The sequence below is a fragment of the Pavona decussata genome, unplaced genomic scaffold (genome assembly GCF_977016875.1).
Source record: "Pavona decussata unplaced genomic scaffold, jaPavDecu1.1 SCAFFOLD_259, whole genome shotgun sequence".
NCBI lineage: Eukaryota > Metazoa > Cnidaria > Anthozoa > Scleractinia > Agariciidae > Pavona > Pavona decussata.
The window spans coordinates 25001-33233 of NW_028145662.1; the positions used below are offsets into that span (position 1 = coordinate 25001).

Here is an 8233-nt window from a genome sequence, read left to right on the forward strand (position 1 = left end):
ATTTCGTTGGTTTCTGAGACGCGAGAGTCCAAGATGGCGTGTCCAAAATGGCAGCTGAAAAGACCAAATTACTTGATTGTCATGTGATATGACATTATCGATAAAACTTTGTCGATTAGATAAATAGTCTTTTAAACTTTGATTCGAAATCCCAACACCGTTGACGATTACACTTGATCTCCTAGTTGGGCTGACTACTTGGCTAATTTTTACTGCTTTTTTAGTTGCCTTCCAAGTAGGAAGAACGCAGTCCTTATACGAATTGGAGTCGAGACAGCGTTGATTGCCGGAATGAATGAACGAATGTATGGACTTTGAGACGCGTACCTAGCATCCCTCGCAGATCTCTCTGCGGGGCTGGATGACATCATAAACGAGGGAAGGCCTGAAATCTACATTATCGAACGCACTCCCTAATCTTTGATTATTGCTAGTTTATGGAACTAATAAAAGCATAAAAAGTTAGAAGATACGAGTAGTAGAAAAAGGAGAGAATTGAGACAATCTCGAAACTCGCCGTCTACTGTCCCAATTCTCCTAGCGAAATTACCCTAAAAAAATCCCAAGGTCACGAAAAAAAATAAAAATCCCAAGGTCATGAAAAAAAATTCCAAAAAAAATTCAAAGGGACTTTCCCTCAGCTTTAACTTCCGCTTATTAATGAGAAAAAAAATCAAAGGGACTTTCCCTCGGCAAGCCGAATTATTTTCACAGAAATTCTGTAAAAATAATTCATTCTCTTTTGAAATCATACTCAACATCGCCCAGGGGCGGGGGAGAAGACTCGTCAAATTTTCGTATCAGAATCATCCAACAAAAGTTGACGTCGCATCCGGTCAAATTGGCGCCCAGCAGTCTGTCTCGGCGAAGTCAAATGATGGCGTCCGGGTCGGGCATGATTTCTTCGGATTTTTGAGCCATCAGTATCAGGAATTGTGAACTGTGGATATGAAAGATGTTGTAAAGATATTGCTTCGACTTCATGAGCAAGGGTTTTCCAAAGGAGTCATTTTTTCTATTGTTTTGACGGAAAATACGAGACAGCTAAGCGTCGTGTCATGGCGAAAATTTCACACTCTCAAAACGAGTGGCGTTCAGACTTTTGGCTCTTGTGGCTTCTGATCGTTCGAAAGCTGAAATTTTAATAGCCTATCCCGTGTGCAACACAATGGAGGAAACATCGTCAGTCATAGTTTGCAGTGTTAACATCGGGAACCTAATTATCTCTCGACGTGAAGTGTTGAAAGCTTGTATCATTGAAGCTGCTCTAATTGTCTTCGTTGTAAGAGACTCGTAATCTTCCAGGTGAGTAAATATAGTTATCTTCATTTCCAGTTCTTTTCTGCCGACGTGAGTACCTTTAATATGGGCTTTAGAATAATAAGTAGGTTTTGTGCTTCGTAGTTCTTTAATAAAGACGCAAATGACGTTCAATTAATAAATAGCTATAGTAATTCTCTTATCTGAAATGCATTTCATATCATGTTGTCCTGCCAGTGCAGGCTTGAGGAGGGGCTTGAGTCAGAAAATGTATCTGCGTGGCCTGGTTCATATTGCTAGTGTGAGACAGTTGTTGAAGTTATTGATGTCAAGCCATCTAAACAATAAATTAAATAGCATTATTGCGAATGACATTATTTTTCAAGTATTGAAAGAAACAACCCCTTCACCCTTTACCTCATCTGTACTCTCACCACTTGGGTGCTCATGGGTTAAGGCTTTTTATACATTTGCACTATAATTATGCACCTGTGACATCAAATTGTGGTAAGAACAAACGGTATGCCACAAGCCACAGACAAGTGGCATGACTGATGTTCTTACCTTGTTTTGAAGTCCTCTTTGGGTTATCAAAGGACACATGGAAGGCCAAATGGACTTTGAAAACTCTTTATGGCTGACAATGTCATTTGTACATCATATAATTATTTACCAGTTATTTCAGTTATGTTACTTGGTGCCAAATATTTAAGGGTGGGGAATTGTCTTTTTCTGTGTCCAAGGTTGGGGAGGAGAACATAAAGTAAAAAAATATATATATATTTGCAAATTCCTGGAGGTTATCTATCAGCGCTAATTGACCCATACATTAAGTTCAGATAACATTGTCTCCTTTGAACCAATGAAATTCAAAGTTCATTTTGACAAGGAATATTGAGTTATGTTCAATTCAATGAAAAATCAAAAGTTCAATAACCACACAATCAGTTCAAAAACCACACATCAATTCAGTGACAGTAGACCTCAATAATTTGTAAGAATAACTATAGATGAAAGGTTTTATTCCAATGGGACAGATAAGAGGAGAGGGGAGGGGAGAAGGTTTTATGGGAGCCTTGTCCATATTTAGAGTAGACAGAAAGTACAAGTGAAACTAATAAGTATCCATGTATTACAAATAATGGTAACAGGCTTACATGCATTTAAAAATCTATTGCCCACTTATCCATTGTTTGTCTTTGTAATCATATTTGGCAACAGCTGCCCAATAATGTAGCTTTTTCTTGGACATAGTTCCACTTCCTTCTTGTCAATGATGCAGATTAGTGGTCCGTTGGTAAAGTTATAAAAATCTAGAAGTCCTATGGTTCATTAAAAATCAAAAAGTCAAATAAGCATAGCAATAGTTCAAAAAAACACATCAATTCAGTGACAGTAGACCTATGTAAGAAAAACTATAGGTGATGTGTTTTCAACTTTCTCTTCTTCATGCTTGTCAAGGATGCAAATGAGATTTCATATTAGTTCAATTCAAAGAAGGCTTAAAAATTCAATCAGCACACCAAAACAACAAACCCCCCACCCCTCCCCCCTCCCGCCCCGTCAAAAAAGAGAGGATTATATAAATGTATATATTTGTTAACCACCTGGGTGATAGTAGACCTCAAAATTGAGAAAATTTACTGGTGTGGGTGTTTTTAGTTCAAGGGTCTTGCAGGTAGGGAAAGGGAAGGAAGTGGACAAATATGTTTGAATTATATTAAAAGGTTTTATAAGTTATGTTACCATAGTTTAGAATTTTCCTTACCTACATGAAATTTTTAGGGATTTAATGTTTTTAATTTTTCTTTTTAATGATTTTATTTTTAGAGATTTAAACAAAAACTCAAAAGGAAAGAGACCGGCAAATCCCCCTAAAACGGCTAGAAAGGAAACAGACAGCAAAAGGAAGAATGCGACAAGACTGGAAGAAACTGCGATGGCCATACAGTTAGCAGAAGACAAGGAGGAGCTTGTAAAAAGGGAAACAGGGATTGTGGCACTTGAGAGAAGAGTCAAGAGACAAGAAGAGTCAGTTAAAAAGTAAAGCAAACAAATTAAAAAAAAAATAAAACAGTAATGTGCCCAGTGGGTGGCTGCCCAGCTAAGGCATATGGCTGGTCAGCTTGACAGCTTGGCTGACCAAATTTTGGATCATAGGAATACGTCAATGTAATCAAACATGATGCTGTACACCAATGTGAAAATTGTTGTCAGCAGACATTTATTAGACTTTGACACAGTAAATTATAATAAATCATATACACTGTAGCTAAGTGGCCATTGCAGTTACTCCCGGTCTTGTCGCATTCTTCCTTTTGCTGTCTGTTTCCTTTCTTGCCATGTCTGGGGGGATTTGCCTGTCTCTTTCCTTTTGAGCTTTTGTTTAAATCTCTAAAATAAAATAATTGAAACGAAAAATCAAAAACATTAAATCTCTAAAAATTTGATGTAGGTAAGGAAAATTCTAAACTATGGTAATGTAACTCATAAACCCTAATAATATAATGCAAACATATTTGTTTGGAATGGGAATTTTATATAAACTTAGAATAGATACTATGTCTCTATGAATACGATTAAACAACTATACTATACACTCATATATCCGTATCGAAATTACGGGTCAATGAGCTGAGGTACTGCAGGCCAAACAAAATTTAAAAAGATAAAAATAAGCCATATTACTGCCTTCACTGCATCTTCTTTGCACACAAAAGAGATAATGCAACATTTTACTCTATTAGAAATCCTTAAGCTAGAGAACATTTTTAAGTTGAAAATTGGTTCCCTTGTGCATAAATTACAATACAATTAAAAAAAAACACCCCCTGCACTCCATGATCTTGTTTCCCTAGCTAGATGTAATGCGCGCGCTTTTTCAACAAAAAGAAATTGCCAATTCCGCTCATACTTTTTTCATGTTATTGTAAAAAACAAACTGGCAGCAGTTTTCTATGGTCTATGCTCTTATAGACCATAAAATGACGCCATGAAATGTCCAAAACTTGGCAGTGAAACCACTAGCCTGTGGCTCGTGGTTCCACTTGGGTTTTGAACACTGTTTGACGTCATTTTAGTGTCTATGAGAGTATAGACCACAGAAAACTGCTGTTGATTTGTTAAGTGGTCAACACGAAAGCCTTGCTCCTTTGACCACTACGCACTTCTTCCGTAGAAGGTAAAATCATTCAATTAAGTGCTCTGCACGTTTCATTTTTTCTTATCATAAAATATATTGTATTTCGTTGTAATAAGTGTGAATAAAATTAAATTGAACTCAATTGAATTGTCCACTCCCTTCCCTTTCCCTACCTGCAGGACCCATTGAACTAAAGACACCCACACAAGTAACTTTTCTTTATTTTGAAGTCTGCTATCACCCAGGTGGTTAATAAATATATATACATTTATATAACCCCCCCCCCCCTTTTTTTGGCAGGGGGGGGGGGGAGGGGTGGGAGGTTTGTTGTTTTGGTGTGGTGATTGAATTTGTAAGCCTTCTTTGAAATTGAACTAATATGAAATTTACAAGCAGGCCTCTCATTTGCATCCTTGACAAGCAGAAACGAGAGAAAATGGAAAACATATCACCTATAGTTTTTGTTACATTGGTCTACTGTCACTGAATTGATGTGTGGTTTTTGTACTGATTGTGTGGTTATTGAACTTTTGATTTTTCATTGAATTGAACAGAACTCAATATTCCTTGTCAAAATGAACTTTGAATTTCATTGGTTCAAAGGAGACAATGTTATTTGAACAAATTATGAGCGCTGATAGATAACCTCCAGAAATTTGCAAATATATATATATATATATTTTAACTTTATGTTCTCCTCCCCAACCTTGGACACGGAGAAAAAGACAATTCCCCACCCTTAAATATTTGGCACCAAGTAACCTAACTGAAATAACTGGTAAATAATTATATGATGTACAAATGACATTGTCAGCCATAAAGAGTTTTCAAAGTCCATTTGGCCTTCCATGTGTCCTTTGATAACCCAAAGAGGACTTCAAAACAAGGTAAGAACATCAGTCATGCCACTTGTCTGTGGCTTGTGGCATACTGTTTGTTCTTACCACAATTTGATGTCACAGGTGTATAATTATGGTGCAAATGTATAAAAAGCCTTAACCCATGAGCACCCAAGTGGTGAGAGTACAGATGAGGTAAAGGGTGAAGGGGTTGTTTCTTTTAATACTTGAGAAATAATGTCATTCGCAATAATGCTATTTAATTTATTGTTTAAGATGGCTTGACATCAATAACTTCAACAACTGTCTCACACTAGCAATATGAACCAGGCCACGCAGATACATTTTCTGACTCAAGCCCCTCCTCAAGCCTGCACTGGCAGGACAACATGATATGAAATGCATTTCAGATAAGAGAATTACTATAGTTATTTATTAATTGAACGTCACTTGCGTCTTTATTAAAGAACTACGAAGCACAAAACCGACTTATTATTCTAAAGCCCACATGTAAAGGTACTCACGTCGGCAGAAAAGAACTGGAAATAAAGATAACTACATTTACTCACCTGGAAGATTACGAGTCTCTTAGAACGAAGACAATTAGAACAGCTTCAATGATACAGGCTTCCAACACTTCACGTCGAGAGATAATTAGGTTCCCGATGTTAACACTGCAAACTATGACTGACGATGTCTCCTCCATTATGTTGCACACGGGATAGGCTATTAAAATTTCAGCTTTCGAACGATCAGAAGCCACAAGAGCCAAAAGTCTGAACGCCACTCGTTTTGAGAGTATGAAATTTTCGCCGTGACACGACGCTTAGCTGTCTCGTATTTTCCGTCAAAACAATAGAAAAAATGACTCCTTTGGAAAACCCTTGCTCATGAAGTCGAAGCAATATCTTTACAACATCTTTCATATCCACAGTTCACAATTCCTGATACTGATGGCTCAAAAATCCGAAGAAATCATGCCCGACCCGGACGCCATCATTCGACTTCGCCGAGACAGGCTGCTGGGCGCCAATTTGACCGGATGTGACGTCAACTTTTGTTGGATGATTCATATACAAAAAAAGTGCCAGGCGCTATGGAGTGTTCCCCCCCGCCCCTGACATCGCCAATCACTATTTTTCCATTTTTCGCAGCATTTGCAATTCCAACCGCGCAAAGATTCTTTCCGTTCATCGCTTCCTTTGTTGTGGCGAATTCAAATCGACTTCTGGCGTTTGAAAAAACATAAGGCTTTTTTATAGCGCTTTGTTTTTTTTTTTTGAAGAAAGACCAAGCGCTTGTTCCAACTCATTTTTCGTAAAAATTACGTTGTTTTTTATCTGCTTTTTTTTCGCCATTTCAACAAGCGAAGAACGAGCAGGTTGCGCAATGATTTCATCGCTTTGTTTGATTAATTCAATCAAATCATTCTTTGTCTCTCTGGCGAGAAACAAATCAAAGAGGCCTTTTCCTCTCAATTTCAGTTTCAAATCAAGAAAATCGTTTTCCATTTTAAATAAATATTTTTTAAATTTTTTTGACACGTTTTTGTTTTTTCAACCAATGAAGGAACAATGTTTGTCACACGAACACGAAGGGACTTTCCCACTTTATTAATAAAAAATGGTATAACAATGTTTTATTAACAACAGAAAACATTTATGGCCGCTGTTTCTTTGTCATTGTTACTCTCAGGCAATCCAAAAATATTTATCGGGAAACGCGTTTCCCAAAATGCAAATTTCATTAATCTTATTAATATGCTTGTTTCATTTTGGGAAACGCCGTTTCCCAAAATGCAAATTTCGCTAACATAATTAATATGCTTGTCGGGAAACGCCGTTTCCCAAAATGCAAATTTCGCTAACATAATTAATATGCTTGTCGGGAAACGCCGTTTCCCAAAATGCAAATATCACTAATCTTATTAATATTCTTGTTTGATGTCGGAAAACGCCGTTTCCCAAAAGGTTGCATCTTCTTCATGCTTGACATAAAACCGATTGGAACTGCAAAACAAAGTCTTGAATATTCCTCAAAGAGTTCGTTCAGTCGCTTCGGGTCGTTTTATCAAAAGTTCTTCTCCGTTGTTTGCCGTTTCTTCAATCAATCCTTCGTAAGACATTGCCAAATGTTTCATGCCCATGAACTTGGTAAAGCTTCTTTTTTCTTTCTTCTTTCTTTGGAATAGATTGCTTCATAACATTTTGCTTGATCTTGCATTTTTACAGATTCGATTTCTCGGATATTTCTCCCCAAGATTGATAAAGCTTTGAAACGTCTAGAAGCATCTGATTCTTGTCCGGTCTGACAAGAATCGCTTGTGTGTATGATTCTTATTGGCTGAAAAAAGTCATGTGACAGTTAGGTCATTTTCGAAAATAGCACCAAAGTTCAATGTCCATGGCAACCACCTTGATTTTGACAAACAGGAAGTTCTAAACGGGAAAGCCTCTGTTGCATAATAATTTCCGAGAAAGTGAAATTATTTCACAGAATTGTTTTATCTCTTGAAATAAACAACGAAAAACCACCCGATCTCTTCTCAAATTCAACTCTTAACTCGCTACGTCGAGAAGGGATCCGAGTTTTTTTTGATATTTTTTTTTAATCTCCTCTTTCAAGGCATCAATATCAAATGCCTTCGTCGGTTCGTTTTTGACTGTTGAATCCTTCCTTTGTTTATTTCGAAGACGCTCTTTCATCGAAAAATATTTTTCAATCTCTCGCGAAATCGAGTCAAACTCACCATCAGAAATGAATCCATCCTTCAAAGCTTTCGAAATCAAACGACTCACTGACAAATGCGACGATTCAGCGAGAGAAATAGTCTTTTCATGTTTTCGCACTTTATTCTCAAAATTTTGACTCCCGGCCAATGAAGCCGATGAAACGAGTGTCGTAATTAATGCAGTCAAACTCAAAGGAACTCCGACAGCAATCCCGATTCCACTCAACGAAGTTCCAACACTGCTTGATGCCAACACGGTTG

At 37.3% G+C, this 8233-nt stretch overlaps 1 long non-coding RNA gene across 1 annotated transcript; it reads left to right on the top strand.

Moving 5' to 3' along the window:
• Nucleotides 1-851: 851 nt before the first annotated feature.
• LOC146456280 (uncharacterized) lies at nucleotides 852-3334 on the top strand. Its single transcript, XR_014858833.1, has 2 exons — nucleotides 852-1305; nucleotides 3091-3334. It is a non-coding gene; the product is annotated as an uncharacterized LOC146456280 (long non-coding RNA).
• Nucleotides 3335-8233: the final 4899 nt, after the last annotated feature.